Source organism: Doryrhamphus excisus, linkage group LG3 (assembly GCF_037039965.1).
Source record: "Doryrhamphus excisus strain RoL-2023G ecotype Guam linkage group LG3, RoL_Dexc_Guam_v1.1, whole genome shotgun sequence".
Classification (NCBI taxonomy): Eukaryota; Metazoa; Chordata; class Actinopteri; order Syngnathiformes; family Syngnathidae; genus Doryrhamphus; species Doryrhamphus excisus.
The window spans coordinates 16,485,178-16,503,871 of NC_136359.1; the positions used below are offsets into that span (position 1 = coordinate 16,485,178).

The 18,694-nt window shown below is 43.4% G+C and overlaps 1 protein-coding gene across 3 annotated transcripts in view; it reads left to right on the top strand.

Moving 5' to 3' along the window:
* The window catches only part of fam222aa (family with sequence similarity 222 member Aa), a 61,458-nt gene that overhangs the window by 8,188 nt on the left and 34,576 nt on the right, over positions 1 to 18,694 (top strand). The gene's annotated exons all lie outside the window — the stretch shown is intronic.

The following is an 18,694-nucleotide window of genomic DNA, read 5'->3' on the forward strand; positions in this document are numbered from 1 at the left end:
AAAATAGTTAATGTTACCTCTAAAAGAAAGCTTAAGCTCAACGGGAATGTGTTGGACTTTTCTGTGACTACTTCTCCACCTTCCAGAAAGGTGCTTTCTAAAAGCTTTGAGTTTTGATCAAAATTGAGTCTTTGCTTTTTTAAAGGAAGACTATTTCTCGATCTCATCAGATTTCAGGTCTCACACAGGTAAACGATACATGTGTCAATGATGAAGTGCCCACTGGAAGTGTCAATACCTTATTTTTTTGTTATTAATCTGTTCCAAAAGCTTCTTTGACAAGTGAGTTGCACAAAAAACAAATAATTTTCCCCTACGAAATAATGTAAATCCACTAAATCTGTTCTAGACACCCAATAATATTAACACAAAACACATTTTATCGACACTCGTCATAGTTTTACACAGTAAAAACAATTCAAAATTGAAATTTCAATTTCAAAACAGAAAGTATGAAAGGAATTTAAACATAAAGGGGACATATTATGCTTTTTCCACTTTTCTGACCTAGAAATGTATTTAGATTTTCGAGTTAAAAATGCCAAAGTTTCAGATAATGTGGTTGGTGCATTTGGAAGCGAGCCCTGAAAGAAGTTTGGGATGGCTGTGAATGCTAGGTTTCAGTTTTTTTTCTTTCTATCATATATGGGCATGCCCAGGTACAAGCTGTAGAGGCTGAGTGAGACCAATCACAGCGGAGTGGGCATGCCTGGAGGCGCTGTGGGTGTTTTGACTGTTTTGGAAATCCAAGGAAACACAGCTGGAATGGGTGCAGATTGTGGAAGTTCTAGAAAGTTTTCTGTGCGGTTTATTCTGTGTAGTTGCTTTATTGAAGTCCACAATTTAATACAAAGGGACAAAAAATGTGCATAATAGGTCCCCTTTAACATTACTTTTACCTTTTATTGAAGATTCTTGTTGGCAAAGACAGCGATTAGCGGACATGTTGGAAGAGAAGCGAGTGCCACACGGACACAACCTTCATGTTTTGCTTAGGCTTCTGTCTTGAATACAGTATCAAATTATCATGTCTATTTTGCAGCCATAGTCAATAAAAACGCAGAGTCACCTGTTGATGATGCCACAAATGGGTGACAGAGCTGGGCGAGAATGATTTCTGGGTGTGAGTTGAGGCACGTTTTGTAACAAGTTGACTGAGTCACCAACAAGTGAGATCCTTTGTATGGGAACTCGAATCCACGGCGTGATACACGGGCAAACAGACGAAATGTTTGGCTCTACAATAACCGAGGCTGTGTACAAAAACTGAGACGTATTTTTAACAATATTTTTTGTCGAAAACTGAATCCTATGAAAATTGAGTTAGCAGCGTACAATGTTTTAACATTAGCCTCACAATGTATTATTTTGTGGATGGAGCCAGTCTGTCTCTCTCTAGTCGACAAGCAGCTTGCTGAATGTAATATGCCCCATTCCCCCTCACCCCCCTCACCAGTCAGGGCACCTGCCATGGAGCCTTCCTGGCTGTATTGAATAAAACATCCAGTGATGTATGAGGCAGGGGGCTGCACCCGAGGGGGCACAACTGCCTCATTTACTTCCTCCACTCTGTGCCTCTGACCTGCTGAGCAAATTGTGCTCATATTAGCTCTGCGGCTGTTCCTCACCTAAACAAATAGTCTTCCCGGCATAATGCCTGCCTTAACTCAACATGATGGTTGGACGAGGCAGCGGGAAACAGCATGACAGAGAAGCTTTAATATCTAGGTCACTGAATTACCTTTCTGGTGTTTCTTTTTTTTTCTTTCTTTATTCTCTGACTTGCTCTTGAGATCTTTTATTATTTTCCTCTCACTTCAGACCTTCAAATGTCCTCGAGCTTCAACTCCTGTTTTGTCTTTCTCGTTTTTGCCGTTCTTCCAGTTGGTTCTCCATTAGTCCACAAACATTCTTGAGAAATACAGTTAAAACCTTTATTAACTGTATTGGAATGTTGAATAATAAGTAACATTTTGACATGCAGGTGGAAAAAGAAGCCTCTGTTTGCTCATATTTAAAAACAACAGATAGTTTCATCATTGTTTTGTGTGACAGTCATGTGGGATTTAGAGAAACGGCATGTATTTGCTTTTTTCAGCCAGTGAATTGAGGCATGATAACAAGAAATGTTGATAAAAATAAGACAATAATTCAGTTTAGTTGTTTTCAAATTCTTCTTAGTCGCATTTAGTATTTGTATTAACAGACAATATTTTATATGTACACAAAGTACACATACCCTATCCTTCTCAAGGAAAAGTTCTGAAACTTGGTTGTAAAAGTCTGATCACCTTCTGGTGAGTTTGGGTACACAAACACAAATCCCTCGTTCATTGCAGTTAATTGGTACCAGGCCTCAATGTGAGAAGGGATTTTCCGCAAAGTAGAATTGAATATTAATAAGCAGAATATTCCCCTAGTTAAGGTATAGAAAACCTGTTTATGACTTTCTAAATACGATTTGTAATGTTATTAGAGCCCACTAAACACAAACTAACACCCCTACAGTTACATTTATGCTCTTATTTCCCAATATATTAAAAATGAAGTTAATTTAGTTAATTTGCAGTATTTTTATCATTGAAAATACAAAATCTAGGCCACAAATACATAACACAATCATAACACAGCGATGTTGCAACCAGATGGTGCTGGAGAATGAATAGATAATGCTGACTTTCCTCTCTATGGAAGGACGGCAGTGACAAACGCCTTCCAGCTCACGCACACCACTACACCTGCAGGATGAAGTGGTACTGCAAGTGCCTCCCATATGACGTTTCTATGTATTTTATTTTCTGATTAGCAAGAGAAATGTCACACTAGCTTCAGAAAGTCATGCTATATAATAAATGTTGTGCAACATTATATTATTGGCAACATGATCAGATACAGAAACTGGCACACGCCATGATCCACCTCGGTGCACTCAATGCAAATTACAAATTCAAATTTTTATTTCATGTTATCGTTATTCCTTTTTCATCATGGCAGGTCCTGCCCTGGCTGCACGTCACTGCTTTTTAACTATCCCAACAGTCATACAAGTGTAAATAGAAGTTAACCATTGTTAAATATTGATCAACCTAATTATAGCTTGTAGTTGGGGTGAGCGTCTTTTCAGATGAAGGTAAAGTCAAGGTTTGGATCTCTGGTTTATATTCTGTTAGGAGTGACTTACTGACGACTTAGCCACATTGTACTGAGCAGCCAGGACAGATACATGTGTGCACACAACTTGTTGTTTCATATGTGCTGATCAAGATTATTAACTTGATAACCGCTTAATGTGCGTGTATTGTGACCAGTAGCAATATATTATGAGAAGAGGTCAGTATTGGAAATACACAATTGGAAACATTTGAAGAAAAAAAAAATTGGGAACATTAGGAAAAATATTTTACCACAACTTCTACTACCACCACCCCTCCGTCTCCCATGACTCGACTGGTGGGGTGATGGTGTAAAGCCCCGCCCGTCTACTAGCGTGCAACCATGTTATTTTACTGCCAAACTGTCACAGGAGGGTGCCAGAAAAGATGTGCAAAACGACAACAGGAGGGTTGACAGTTCACTGTGTGAACATGGATCATTGGACACCTTTGTTGTCTTTCGGAAGTTTTTAAAGGTGCAAAGAAACCACATTTCTTGCTTTTAAAAGGACATTGTTCTCGTGAGCCTACTGCTGAGTTAACCATATTTGTAATTTTCTCCACGATTCCTGAACAGCGCTTTGATGAAATAATGAAAACATATTAAAGTGAAATTGTATCCGATACTCATTAAGATCGTCTGCAGAGAATAGAGAATGTTTGAGCAACATATCAACCAAATGAATGTGCCTTTTCTTAAATTACACATCAGTTTGATTGATTGATAGTTTGGGTGCTTTAACATATTCTGTGCTTATTAAGACAGCTGCCTGAAATGAGCAGCACTCATGAATATCGTTTAAGTTAGTGAAGTTTAATTTCCTGCTCTGTGTCTTAATCTCCTCTTTAATCCCTGCATGGTTTGATTGTCTCAACACCTACCCAGAGGCAGCCAATCTCATTTTAGCACTTAAGATGACTAAAATAGTCCAGACGGAGTGTGTGTGTGCGTGCACTTTTTACGCTGATTTAGGACAGATCTCCTGTCCACACATTCCATATCTGTATGAAATGAAAAACATACTATGCCTTTGAACCAGACAAGTAAAAATCTATCTTAATAACTATGAAACATTAGCAGACACATCTCTTCTTAAAGTCACGCCAACACCAGCTCATTAGACTCTTGATCAAAGTGTGTCATTTCCTGAAAAGTTTCATGCACAGGCAAGCAAAAGAGACATATCCTTTCTTGTGCTTTACACTGCTACATGATTTAATATAACCTTCATCGTCCTGATTGTTGCAGCGCTGCAATATGACAGGGAAAAGCATACAACAAAAGCATTACACACTAATCACCATTGCGGTGTGAAGAACACACCTGTCAGCCAGTCAGTGTGAATGAGGTGAAGTGAGAAGATGTGATGTGACATTGTACGGATGGTTGTGTGCATGTGTGTGTGTGTGTGTGAATGTCTTCTCTACACATCTATTTTAGAACTGGGTGCTTGACCCCACGCGCTCACTGTGCCTGCACCGTGCGTATCGCACGAGCGCCTAGTATTTTCTGCCCCGTCTGTTGGTGTTTCCACCATGTCAGGGTCAAATGACGGTTCATGGCTGCTCCTAGTAAAGCACATTTTATCAGCAGTCAACATGATATCTAAAAAAATGCCTTTGGTTTGGTTAGATCGTGTTCAATGTAGGAATTTAGATAGATAAAAAGCACACAAGTTTTATTATGATAACCACAAGGCTACCCATTCCACCTGTATGGGTAGTTAAGATCCAATATCAGTGTTGTTTATGTTTAATGTTTAATGTTGTGCTTGTCGGTTCCAATGATGTAGAACTGCACTGCATCACACCTAGAGTACCTAGAACCAATCTAGGTACATGGTTTATCCATCCATTTTCTGTACCGCTTATCCTCACAAGAGTCGCAGGCATGCTGGAGCTTATCCCAGCTGTCTTCAGGCGAGAGGCGGGGTACACTCAGGACTGGTCGTCAGCCAATCACAGGGCACATATAGACAAACAACCATTCACACTCACATTCATACCTTTGGACAATTTGGAGTCGCCAAGTAACCTAACATGTTTTTGGAACGTGCGTGGGTTTTCTCCGAGTACCCGGAGAAAACCCACGCACGGGGAGAACATGCAAACTCCACACAGAGATGCCTGAGGGGGGGATTCGAACCAGCTAGCTGTGTGGTCTCGACCTTAGATATTTCAAGTTTTGTTTGTTTCTTTCGGCTTTTTCCTGATTACGGAGTCGCCACAGCGGGTCTTTTTGATCCGCATACTGATTTTTGGCTTGAGCCCTTTATATTCCGGATGCCCTTCCTGACGAATACCGATGATGCTTACTAGTGGAGATTCCGCTCCAAAGTCCAGAACGCTAACCTCTACACCATGGCGGGCTCCCTTAAGATACTTAAAGTAAAGTTATTTTAAAAACAGAAAAATACAGTGTACAAATTATACAATTTGATTCAATTCAATGCGATTCAAGTGGGGATTCCCACTTTCATTTTCAGTCAATCTTGATACACCTGTGGTGTTCCCTGTCAAAGGTAAGAAATAATGGGTATCCATATTATATTAGGCATCAGATGAGAAAACATCCCCAGACACACCACAATAACACCCACACATGACCCCCTTATACACATACACACATGAACACTCACATGCAACCCCCCCCACTTTTTTTACAGCTACATGGGGGTTGGCTCTGGGTGGTCCATCTCTGCCGCCTTGGCCTCCGTGGTGTAGGGGGGCCTTGCCTCACGGCATCTTGTCTCTCGTTGTTCGGCTGTCCTTGAACGTACCATCTAACTTTCTCCCACGCTGCACACACAGACTACTATACTGTGTTTTTCTTTCACCTCATAGTTCCTCTCAAATGCTGAGAGGAAATGTTTTACCTCTGCTTTATAGCGGCCAAGATTGCATCCCTTCATTAGCACTTGTCTAAGCTCGTTGCTCATGACAGACACCAACGATCCCCTGACCTCGCCCTCTCTCTCACCTCCACCCTTCTCATCCTCTGTCACCCTGAATGGAAGTCACGTCTCAACAGACCTCCGGGTTAATGTGTAGCCTTTAGTATGGAAAGGTTAAGGTGAGCTGCTGCATTTTTATTGTCTTAAAATGCTCATGTGCTTTTCATATGTGGTTAATGAGTAGAGCTTTTATATTCCTCTCGACACAGTTGATATTCATGTACGCCCGAAGCTGGTTCCTTTTCCCAGGGTCTAGTAAGTGAAGGGTTTCCTACCAGGGTGCCACCCTGTTGACACCCAGAAATGTGCTATGATATATGTACTTTGTGAGGGTTATGCATCTTCTAGTTAACTCCACCTCAGTGAGAGAGGTGAGGGCAGGCAAGCTCCTTCCAAAGTGTTCAGGTGCTAAAGGATAAAAGCATATCTGACACGCTCCCCAACTGCGAATTTGCTCCCCTTAAAAACAATGCCTCTCCTGCCATCCTCCTGCTCACATTGATTTGTTCTGGGTGACAGCGCAGGCTGCTGTGAAATCACCTCGACGTCATTGATCTCAGCGAGAAGAGGCTGGGCTCAAGGAGTCCTACGACAGTGAACAACATGGGAAAATCATAAGCGTGCCCTCTTCGACCACAATGACGGTCTTGGCCGCTATCTGATCAGTCCCCGCTGTTGCTTTTCAGCTACTGTATCCCAGGCTAGGCTACACTTGTGTTTTGGAGGCCCGTACATGCTATTTGATTCACCATTGTGCGTTGCCATGTTTCACGTTATCTGGTGAACTCTTTATGGCTGCTGCTTTCCATGCCAGAAGGAAGGCTGTTTTTTTATCTCATGCAGGCCTCTGATTAATCTCCCCCCTCTATGCTGCTGTACTTTAATCTTGAACGGGAGATATCTGATTCTCCTCGGCTATTGAGGAAGATCAAACTTTAATGGAACAAGGAACTGCACATCATCCTAATCTCCATCTTCCTGCATTTTGGCCGACCCACCGCCACCCCCCAGGCTTTGTGCCTTTCTGCAGAAGCAGGAAATACATCAGACAGATAAGATATTTTTTCTTCATGCTTTAGTAATTTATTCCCTGTTGACAATAGCCACCACTTTACATCTGTGCTGTTTGATTACCTGGTTGAGGGAATAACAAGGAAAAGTGGGGAATTGACTGACATTTATAAATGGCCCTCCTGTATGTCATAAATCTGCTCATTTGAAACTTTTTCCTGGAGGTTTTAATTGGGGTTTGTCCACCTTCTCTGTGTATTGACATGGAAACGATGGGGAAATGTGTGACCCATGTCATCTGTCTATATTTGCCTGAAGGGAGATACATCAGCTGCATGGATGTATCAAGGTTCAATGCGTTTGATTATACTGCAGTCGGCCCAGGAATTAGCTATTGACTTCTATTTTCTCCTCCCTTTCTCCATATCACCAAATACCATTACACATTATGCTGACCAGAATCGGGGCTGTAGCTGGCTGCTTACATATTATATTGTTACAAATGCATAACACTTATTCGCTGTCACACCTCCTGCAGACAGTTTGTGTCTGTGACAAAAAGAGGCTATTACCCAATTGTAAGGCGCTTGCTGTAAGGTAATGAAATTTCCACCGACTGCAGAAAACAATGTTGTCTGGTCTGGAGTGTAATTGCAGAAGCCACCTCACCATTTTTTATCCTCCAAGTTAAACATGAATGTGGCACAATTTAATAAAACTCTGGAGATTTTTATCACTTATTGGCGGTGGAGACGGTAAGCTGTGGCTTGTGCAGATAAAACTCATTTCATTTACTTGGTGAATTTTAACCATGCTGGAGACCATTTATTAAAAGACACAGCGCATGACCCAGGGCACATTTATGTATTTGCATAGGGCTGACGCAGGTCAGCTATATTGTTGATATAAAGATCCCATTCCCTTAATCTAAATGGTGGAGGAGCCTGGAATTTCCGTAATTTTCTCCCGGCATGTTATTTGTGTCAAGAAAAGGTTGGAAATCCAGACGATATTGGACCCTCAGGCCAAAGAGCTTGGGTGCTTCCTGCTTCTACTCACATATAAAAACATAGGAACATTGACATGAGGACATGTATGGACACACACACACACACACACACACACACACACACTCCTAGCCCTGTTTTATTACCTCCTGCCTGCTGCTGGAATTGCTTTCCTCCCTCGAGTGAGCCAGGCAAAGCCGGCTTTATTGTGTTAACCTATTTGTGTGTCAAGAGCGATTGCGGCGTTCTTTATCTCTGTTTGTATTCGGACGGGGAGACGGCAGAGAGCGAGAGAGAGAGTGGGGAAGGCGGAGAGCCAGCGATGATGGTGGGGGTGAACGGAGTGAGGGAGGGGGCGGGACGGTTACACACAGGAGCCAAGCGAGTCACTGGAGTTAGACGGATGGCTGGTCACCTCGCTCCACTCCGGAGGATAATGACTGGTTGCTTAGCAATAACCCTCCCCCCGCCCACTTCCAGACTTGCATCCATAGTAATCACTTTTTCCTCTAAAAGAACTCATATATAATTATATGCCCGCTGCCGTGCTTTAAAATCTGCCTAATAGTCCTTTTCATTTATTCGGGAGTGGTCTATATCTGCAGTTGGAGCGTGGACCTTTCATTCCTGTTTGCATTGGGTTTGCGGAATTCCCTCTTGTCAGCATGTTTTTATATCCACATTGCATTTTTTGAACAGTTGTGGAGTTTGACTGGGATTACTGCAGGGCCACAGAGATATTGCCACTGTTTTCCGACCTTTGGCCTCTGTAACTCTGCAGTGGTAACTGAAACCTAAACATGGTCATATTCACATTTGCAGTTTAATTGGTGACCACGGGCTACGAATGCGTCCCCCTTGTGAGTTGTATTAACATTTTTATTGAGTTGAACAAATTGCTGACCTTTTGTGGCATAATGAATAGCCCACTCTGCTTGGAAAAGTGAGCATTCTGGCACAATAGACTGGTGGCATTCCAAGCTGTTTAATTCCTGATTATTTGAGTATTTGCAAACATTTGAATTTAGGAAACTGTTTGGGATCGAATATAAGTCACTGCTAAGCCAATTAGCATGAAATAATGCATTTAGTTTCCTCTTTTCTTTCTCGAGAAAGAAAGTTTAAAGTTTACAATAAAGTTGTTTATGACGATATGAAGTTTTTCAAACATACGTCACGCATCGAAAATGCTTCTGTGGCTGCTAAAAAATCTGTTCTGCTGTTGAAGCTTCTTTAAATAGTGTCATTGAAGTCTGCTATGCACCCATCTGTGCTCTCTCTCTGCATCCTGCTCATCTTTCCTCATTCAGTCTACCGCACCATTGGTGAAAGTGACAGCTTTGCACGTCCTGGGAACTTCGCACACAAAAACCAAATATACACCATTATGTATGCACCCCCCCACCCACCCACCCCACACACAAATTTCCACAGCATGCTTCTGTGCCTGCATCTATAGGAACAGCTGTCCAGCTGTCACCGCAGCCAGCCAGTCAGCCGCTCTCCAAGGCAACATCTGTAGAGAGGAAAGACACAAGGGCAGCCTGTCGCTCTCAGCTCGTCCCCAAAGACCGTGGAAGTGTGTCATGCCTTTTGGCTGCACATTGCCACTGGCCACATCAAGCGTGTGACTGCCTCTGGTTTTAACATCATCAACTCCTTTTACCCACTTTAACAACCTCTCCAAGATTGTTATTTTATGCCACCACTTCACAGTGGTGGCAGCGGCGGTGGAATTCTAAATAAGACATTCCAAGACTGCTTTTAAGCCTGTGACCATAAGGCAAAAAAGAAAAAAAAACATGGCACATTATCTTCCATTAATAGTCGTTTGCCTGTGCATGGATATGTGTGCACACACCTGTGTGTGTGTGTGTGTGTGTGTGTGTCGAAACAAAATCCCAGCGAGCAAAGTGCAATGGCCTGGAACTGACGGGAACCCACTGGGAGAGTCTCTCCTTGATGTAAGCTCCCCCTCTCCGCCACCCACCCACCCCCTCCTCACCATCTTTTCCTCCTGGCAGCGGAGCGAGAGGCAGCGGTGCAGCGATAGAGGAGGAGGGTTGCCATGTGAGATGAACAGAGCTTGGGTCCCCTCTGTCAAGACACAAACTAGGATCAGGGAGCTCGCATGGGACTCTCATGTAGGATGAGCAGAGGCAAAAAAGGGAGACAGCAGCTGTTTTTACTCTTACTCCTTTACCGACAAGCTTGTTTTTTTTTCTTTTTTCTTCTCCATATACTCCCCGTGGGGCTGTCATTAGCGCCTGTCATGCTGTTTTGTGCTGATAAACATGGATGAGCTGAACATTTGCACTTCTCAGAGCGCCATAATCATCCTCTTGCCACTTCTCGGATGTTTTTAGGTGCCATTAAGAGACTTGATTATTTAATCAGACCTCCTGATGACGAAGGACCTTTCAGGTGCTTCTCCCTACTGGCAGACTTACACAAGTAAAGTTAGTTGACCTCCCCCTCAACTGGAGCTGAGAGAATGCCTGGGTACCTCAAATGAAGTGCCACTTAAAGCTTTTCAGACTTTCTCCCCTGTGTTGCTGCTCCCTCGAGGTTCAATCTATTCTAATGTACCCCATAGGTCTAATTATTGCTTACTCAACGTAGCTGTCCAAAGTTTTGCTCCCAAGTTATAAGGGGGTTAGAAAAGAGATAAGGATGTGGTAACAATGTACTTTAAGAAACCGTAGGGCCCATTTGGGCAATGATGCAGTGATAAATGCAATGATAATCTGGAGCTAGAAATAAGTCTGTAATATGCATGTAGCACTGTTTGATACCTAATCAGCTCATGTCTAATGTTGGACCATTGCACTGTTAAGTATTTGTGGTTATATTTCCATGAGAAGTGGCTGCATAGTGGATCAGTGGTTAGCACACAGACCCAGGTTCAATTCCCCGTTTGGCATCTGTGTGTGGAGTTTGCATCTTGCGCGGGTTTTCTCCGGGTACTCGGGTTTCCTCCCACATTCCAAAAACATGCTAGGTTAATTGGTGACTCCAAATTGTCCATAGGTATGAATGTGAGTGTGAATGGTTGTTTGTCTATATGTGCCCTGTGATTGGCTGGCGACCAGTCCATGGTGTCCCCGCCTCTTGCCCAAAGACAGCTGAGATAAGCTCCAGCATGCCCGCAACCCTTGTGAGGGTAAGCGGTATAGAAAATGGATAGATGGATGGTTTGTTTTACAACATCATCGTCCATACATAAAAGCCAAAGAAACTGTGGTCCTTGTTATGTAAAGGTACTCTTTATAGCAACACATTGATGGTTAAAAATGTCTTGACTGACGGCAAATTAAAGTCTTTCACCCATGGTGGGCCACAAGCAAACAGCCGATATGGCCTGCTCAGGACTTAATGTTTTATTATTCAAATTCCCCTTTCTGCTTCTGTCTGCTTTGAGTGACAGCTGTGCATAAAAGCAGCCTGATGGTAACTGTGACAATGGTCTCTCCTCTTTGCCTTGTTTTCACACTTTTCTGCTGTCACACACAACCTCTCAGATTGCCTCTCTGCCAAGACAGCATCCTATTAATCTTTTAAATAAGAGCCCAATCCCTGCTCTATTTTTTTTTAAGAAAACCAGGAGGACCTCAGGAGGCCGTGCCGAAAAGGACAAAGGGGGTAAATGAGGCTAAATCAATCTCATTGTGGAAGGGAAGGCAAGCCTTCTTTTTAAAAGAAAAAAAGAACAATATTAGAAACCTAATAGCTGCCGCTGAGGTAGATGTGTCTGAATGCAGCCCCCATCTGATAACTCTGTGGGCTCTCTCGTCTTGTGGCGTGCCAGGTGCAGTCTGGGCTTTTATCTTTGGTGTGGCACTCCCAAAATAAAATACTTTGTTTCAGTTGCCTTTTTTGTCACTGTGCATGTATTGATCCCTTTCAGTCTGCCTGGAATATATTTCATTCGTTTCAGCTTGGAGCTGAAACAGCGGTTTGTTCCTAATGGCCAAGCACTGATTGTGAAAGGGAGCATGGAGGAAACAGCTCAATCCTTTTGGCCTTCTGTGCTTAACAATTTGAAGTGTTTTCTTTTTACAATTTGTAAAACCTTTTTAGCCTTGAACTTTAATGGCATTTTGTGCTCCCATTTCATGGACTGGGCTTTTATGTTTAATTAGGTGTGAATTGTGAACGTTTCCCAAGTGGTAGGAAGTTTCTGCACTTTCCTGTAAATTGCTGCAATGGTGGTGACACCTTGGGCTCTAATGGATGTCTTCCTGTGCAAAATTGCCCCATAAACCAAAGATCTTAAGGATGTGTAACATGTGGCAGCAGTATACAGGCTTTTTTGATGTTAGCGCCTTCTTAAGAACCTTGAAATTGTGGGATCGTTGTGCACTTTCTTTGTTTCTTTGTGTGCTCTCTGGCCATGGAAACCCAGTGAGGGAGTACAAGCTCGACTATTTGACTCGGAGGTCGGAGCCACATGATTGCAACTCTACTGGTCAGTGGAAATGGGTATACTGTCCTCTATTGAGAGCTTTTGCTTTTGTGATTCTGTGTGTTATCATGCACTTTTATTTATGGTATGTGCATCTCTTTAAGAGTCCATGTATACATTTGCACACCAACTATTTATAGCAGGCCGCATTGTGGCCTCACAGTCAGGAGATTGTGAGTTTGAATCACTCTCTGTGTGGAGTCTGCATGTTCTCCCCAGAACTCTTTTTACATGAGGACAAATTGAACAAAATATTACTTAGGAAGTATTCTTTTTTTAATAATTAGTGAAAGTTGAAGTTTTCTTGTCCATAGTTGACCCCAGTCAAGCCAAAACTGTCCTGAGGGCACAAGAAGACTTTTGCAGCAATCAAATGTAAAGAAGTGAAGATGAAAAATGAAGTATTTGCCCCCTTCCTGATTTATTTTTTGGCTTGTTTGTCACACTCAAATATTTCAGATTATCAAAAAAAACGATTAGTCAATGACAACACAACCGCCAGCACAACTAATGCTTATTTAGAGCTCGATTTCAGCCATGGTCGTCACATTGACACCCTGTAAATTGCAGCTCATAACCCAAATTTTGGCTCCAAATTGAAAGCAAAAATCAGCGGAGAGACGGCTCGCATCTAAGCAACACTGGTTAGTTGGGACACTCTCATGCCAAGGTGGCACTGTATATGACAATAAAAACAATACCCGTCTCTGGCAGGCGATGCCATCCTTGATAACTTGAACACGGCGACAGTAGATACAATAGATGGTTGTTGCAGAGCCATCTGCCAGGGCTTTCAAGCTAACTTTAGCAATCAAAATACTCTTTTCTTTCTCCATTTCTGCTCAATATTTGTTCCAGCTTGTGGCTACAGAGTTACCGTGCTTCAACCAAACTCCGGTGTGGGTCGAGGCTCAAACAGGAGACGTGTATGTTAAGCGCTCGTCAAAAACAATAGTGCTGTTAATTTTTGTGTTAGGGCGGCACAGCGGTCGACGCAGGCCTCACAGCTTGGAGGAACAGGGTTCGATTCCACCCTTGGCCATCTCTGTGTGGAGTTTGCATGTTCTCCTCGTGCATGCGTTTTCTCTGGGTACTCCGTTTCCTCCCACATTCCAAAAACATGCTAGGTTAATTGGCGACTCCAAATTGTCCATAGGTATGAATGTGAGTGTGAATGGTTGTTTGTCTATATGTGCCCTGTGATTGGCTGGCGACCAGTCCAGGGTGTACCCCGCCTCTCGCCCAAAGACAGCTGGGATAGGCTCCAGCCCCCCCGCGACCCTCGTGAGGAAAAAGCGGTAGAAAATGAATGAATGAATGAATTTTTGTGTTACAACTTTTTAGTATTTTATTTTATTTTACAGGAAATTGTATGGTTCTACTGCCTCATAGGGCAGAGGCCAGCAAAGTTCAGCTTGAACACCCACTTGGATTACCAAATATGGTTCCTCACCGTGACTCTGTCTGTTCTAAACATGCATGTGTGCAAGAATGTCTGTTTGTAGGTCAAATACAAACATGACTGTCCCACTTTCACATAACAACCCACGCTCCCCCCATCTCAGTGTGATCCCCAGCAAGTAGCCAGAGAGCTGTGCATGCTGCCACCAGCCTCCTCCCCCCCACCGCCACCCACCACCCAAGAAAGATTCCCTGTGTCCCTGCAGCCTCAAAGCACTCACATAGCCCCACTGTGTGGAAGCATGGCAGTGGCCCCTGACCTCTCCTCTTGGAGACAGCACTCTTGACCTGCTGCCCCTTTGTTTCCAGCTTGGATGGATGAGGAACCGCCTCTGCCGGCACAATCCTTCACTCAATAGCCGCTCCATCTGTTGACTGCGTGACTCTGGGTTACAACTGGGGATTTTGCTCCGTCTGTGCGAGGGTGTGAAAGGGGTTATGTCAGGGGGCTTCCTGAAAGAGGTTTTAACACTGCATTTGCAGGGTGTCGCCATGCCCCCTCTCTCAATCCCCTCCACCCGCCCGTCATCACTCCCAGCACAACCGGCTGGGTGTGTGCGGGATGCAAGGCCTTAATTGTGCCTGTTCACAGGCCCCTAGGCAACAGGGTCACCTTGTCCCAAAACAAATGCTGCCCTCAATGGGATTGTTGGCAATGTGTGTCGCTTTTTCCATATATATGTATGGGGGGGGGGGGCGGCGTATGCATCATCAGGAAGAGGGCAAAGGCCTTGACTGTGAAGACATTTATCTAAAATCTCTGCCTTTCACATCAAGGCCTATTCAGTTCAGTTTTCAAAGGCCATCACAGACAAGAAACACTCTACAGGTCAAACTGTTCTCTGTGTGCATTTAGACCTACAAAGCTGCTTTGCTAGTTCTCTTACATTCTAGCTTAGCTTTTAGTCATCTCTTAAAATAGTGGAGGAGGACTGCACAGGACTTCCAGTACCGGCTATTCTGTGACACATGTGCTTTTACAGTTTGAATAAAAACAAAATATGTGGCTGCTGTGACAGCTGGTTCACCTTCAGTAATTAATGTTGAAGTTGCAGTCTGCCAGACAGTTGTGCTGAGGTCCACTGTCTTTGTGTGTGGGAGGTTTTATTTGCTGGAATAGGGAAGCTTTTCTTTGTACTAAATCAAAATTTCCATCAACCAAAAGAAACCCGTGTGCGTGGGATGCATTTTATACCACAATTAGACTCTGTTATTCAAACAAATAGGTTCAAATTGATGCATGGGTTTGTCTTGGTTCACTCCGACTTTTGACAGGCTAAATACTGTACATTAACTGCAGGGTTTGAGTTAGCTCTTTGTTTAGTTTGCATCCAGCGGGGTGGTCCTCCTGCTTATTCTGCTCTGAAGAAGCACAGCTAAACACACTCATCCAACCATTTCCTGTCCCTTTATCACAGAGCCGCAGTCATCCACCGTGTCACCACAGGCCCCATGAATCCCTCTGCTGTCACAGCATGTCCCCGCCACACCTCTCCTCCACTTAAGATGATTAAACTTATTGGGACTGTTCTCCTTATGTCATTTACCCATACGTTTCAACTTTCACCTTTCTTCTTCAAGCTGAAAAAAAAGACTAAGTGAGTTACTCCGGTTCAGGTGTGGAGGCCCTTACTGTATTAGACAGCTCTTAAGAAACAGGAGGAGGTGCAGTGAGGGAGCTGGAGGAGTGGAATGAGTGGAGGCAGAAAACTGCAGTGACAGCAGAATGAATAAATTGAAAAATTTTCTCATTGTAAATTGTCTATTGCTGGTGACAAACGATCTGATAGGCAAGCGGCCCGGCTTTCCGATGCATCCGTCCCAATAGAGCTGTGAATAACGGGTCTATCTCCACACTGCTTAGCACTGGCCCTGCACTTAATAATTCATGCAGTGTGAAATATTTTCCCCGCTACAGATATGCCAAAGAGCTGCCGCCAGCAGGCGGGGGCGGTGAGGAGGGTGTCCCTGCGGTGCTAATTTGGGGGATGGTGACGTGCTTAGATTTCTAAGGGGGCTGTAGTTTAGAGGAGATGCCACATTTGCCCCCCCCTGTATGCACTGTCTGTTATTGGAAAGAGCAGTGCGAGATGACATTTGATTCATGGTTGATCTGCCTGGAGCAGGGAGCATTGAGAAGGACGCTTCCATATAAAGTGGAGGTTATCAGTGGACGGGCTGGAGACCTGCGAAGACTGTTACGGAGTTGACACTCAACACTAGCGTTACGTCTTTTCAGGTGACCCATCCTTCCCCAGGCAGCCTAAATCTTAAACCTGGATTATGCTCCTGCGTCCAGGTGCCAGTAATGCTACACTGCCTCACTTCACCCCCTCCAAACACTCCTGCATAGCTTGACCTGCACCTTTTAAAAAAATTAACCCTACATCAATGTGACGCAGGATTGGTCAACCTCGAGTATATCATTTCCTGTGTGTGAATTAACCTTTCAGAGTGGTGTAAAAACCATTTTGTGAATGCTTCAGATGAATATCTGCAATAAAAGTAACAGTTTTAACATCAATTCCTCTTTAATTTCCCTCACTTGAGACAAAGGACGCTAACAAGCTAATGAGTCAACAACATTTCTGGTTTCTAACTGCCCTAAAAACACCACCCCCTAGTATTTCAGCAGAGAATTGCATATCGCACACTCAACCCCAACCAAAAGCTCTACATGGATCAAGATGGCGTTGGAGGGGAGGGCGTAATAACTAGGCAGAAGCATAATCCAGGTTTTAGTTTTGCCTTCATGCACAGTGCTGAGCCCCACCATCACCTTGCTCTCCAGGGCAGTGAACCTAAAGCGATAATGGCCCAGCTTTCACATGCATGCTCCAGTGTGCAGCTATTGCTTGCTTTGCCTGGCTGGAGCTGCCGCACCGTCCTGTACAAACTGGCTATTTTATGGTTCACATTCAGGCCCTGATACCAATTATGCAAACTATTAAAAATTTAAGGAGGACAGTCTTTTATAATTTAATCCTAAAGTAATAGATTCTATTAAATATGCATGAGAGCAGCTTTATAGATGGAGCAGGAATTTGTGTCTATCAGAGAGTCTCCAGTCAAGGATGCAGGCGGAATGGACAAGCGGGATTGGTGGCATTTCCTCATTATTCTAATAGGATGTGATTAGCATAAAGCCGCTAACAGGCTGCTGTGATCGCGAGCAAGAAGAGGCTGATCAGAGAAAGATTCACTCAAATGAAACTGGTTACATACAGTATCCCTTTCCTCTTCTAACTCACAAATGGGATTTGAAGTGATGTGTAATTTGTTGGACTTAAAATACTCTTTGTTCTGTCGATTGGCTGGATTTGTTCCTTTTCCAAAATGCATGTCGAAGGTATTGAAGTGTGAAAACAAGAAGCCAACAGTCTTGTAACTTAACTTAATGGCTCAGAGAGCAATAGTTTTGTACTTTCACTTTAGCCCACAGAGCTTCCTGGCCAGTTGTGCCTCTCCACTTCCATGGACTTCCACCTGCATAAGTACTGAAGGGGAGCGCTTTTATTTGGATCACTGTTTTTTTAACTAGAAAAATGATGCAGATGAGTCTTTGTGAAAAGAGTGGAACATGTGCAAGACCTGCATGAATTTGAATATGAATCCGGATAAAAATGCGCATAGGTGAATTGATTTTGTGTTTCCAGTCCGCAGTGTTGCCTGGGATAGGCTGCATCTTCCCATCCACCGTGAACAGGATAAGCGGTGTATAAATTAACTTTCTCTTTAACTCTCTCCTTTCTCATTGGGACTGAATCAACACAAGATTTGATGTCACGGCAGAAGTTAAAAGGCTGCTATCAGAACAGTGATCACTTTCTTTTGTGTTAATGTGTGGATTTTACGCCCATCTTTTTTGTCAGAACACACACTGCAGATTGCAAACTGCTGCCTAAACATTGGTGGAGGTTTGTGCTATTGTAGTTTTCAACTTTAAAGTCATTTTCTGGCAGGATTCACTCGCTAGACAGTGTTTCTTGCATCATATCTTCAAAGGATGCCAGATTGCAGGAGAACGCCTCTGTGTTGTCGTTGTCATTTGCTTCAGCAATTAAAAAGCTGCAGTCATTCAACAAACAGCCTCTGAAAAAAGTGCTTATTAATACTCCGTAAGAAGACGATTGCCAGAGCCAATAGAAAAATGGAACCCTCTTGAAGCTTATATGGATTTTAGGTTTGCCTCTGAGGCAAATTCCTTGCCTTTTTGATGTGATGGCTGCCTGTTGATGGAATAAATCCAATGGGCTTAATCGATCATCTCCGTAAAAAGGTCAAGAGGAGAAGCTCTGATGTTTGAAGCGCTTATCCTGTGGAAGAGTGCCAGAAATGTGACACCTCCTTATGAGCGGGTGGTGGCGGGCAGATTAGCGACGGACAGGGTGGCCCAGGGGAATGATTTAGGGAGATGCAGCTCTAAATACTGTAGTGTGTGTATATCAGAGAGAGAGAGAGAGAGAGAGAGAGAGAGAGAGGAGGGGAGAATTCAGCCTTTCTCCAATCCTCTTTTTTTTAGGAGAACGACATATTAGTAGATTAAAAATATACACTTTTCCACCCCCTCCCGAAATATGACAAAAAATGCTGCTGAACAAAAGGTTTATTGTGTTTAAACCTCCTGTCCACACTTAATCATTA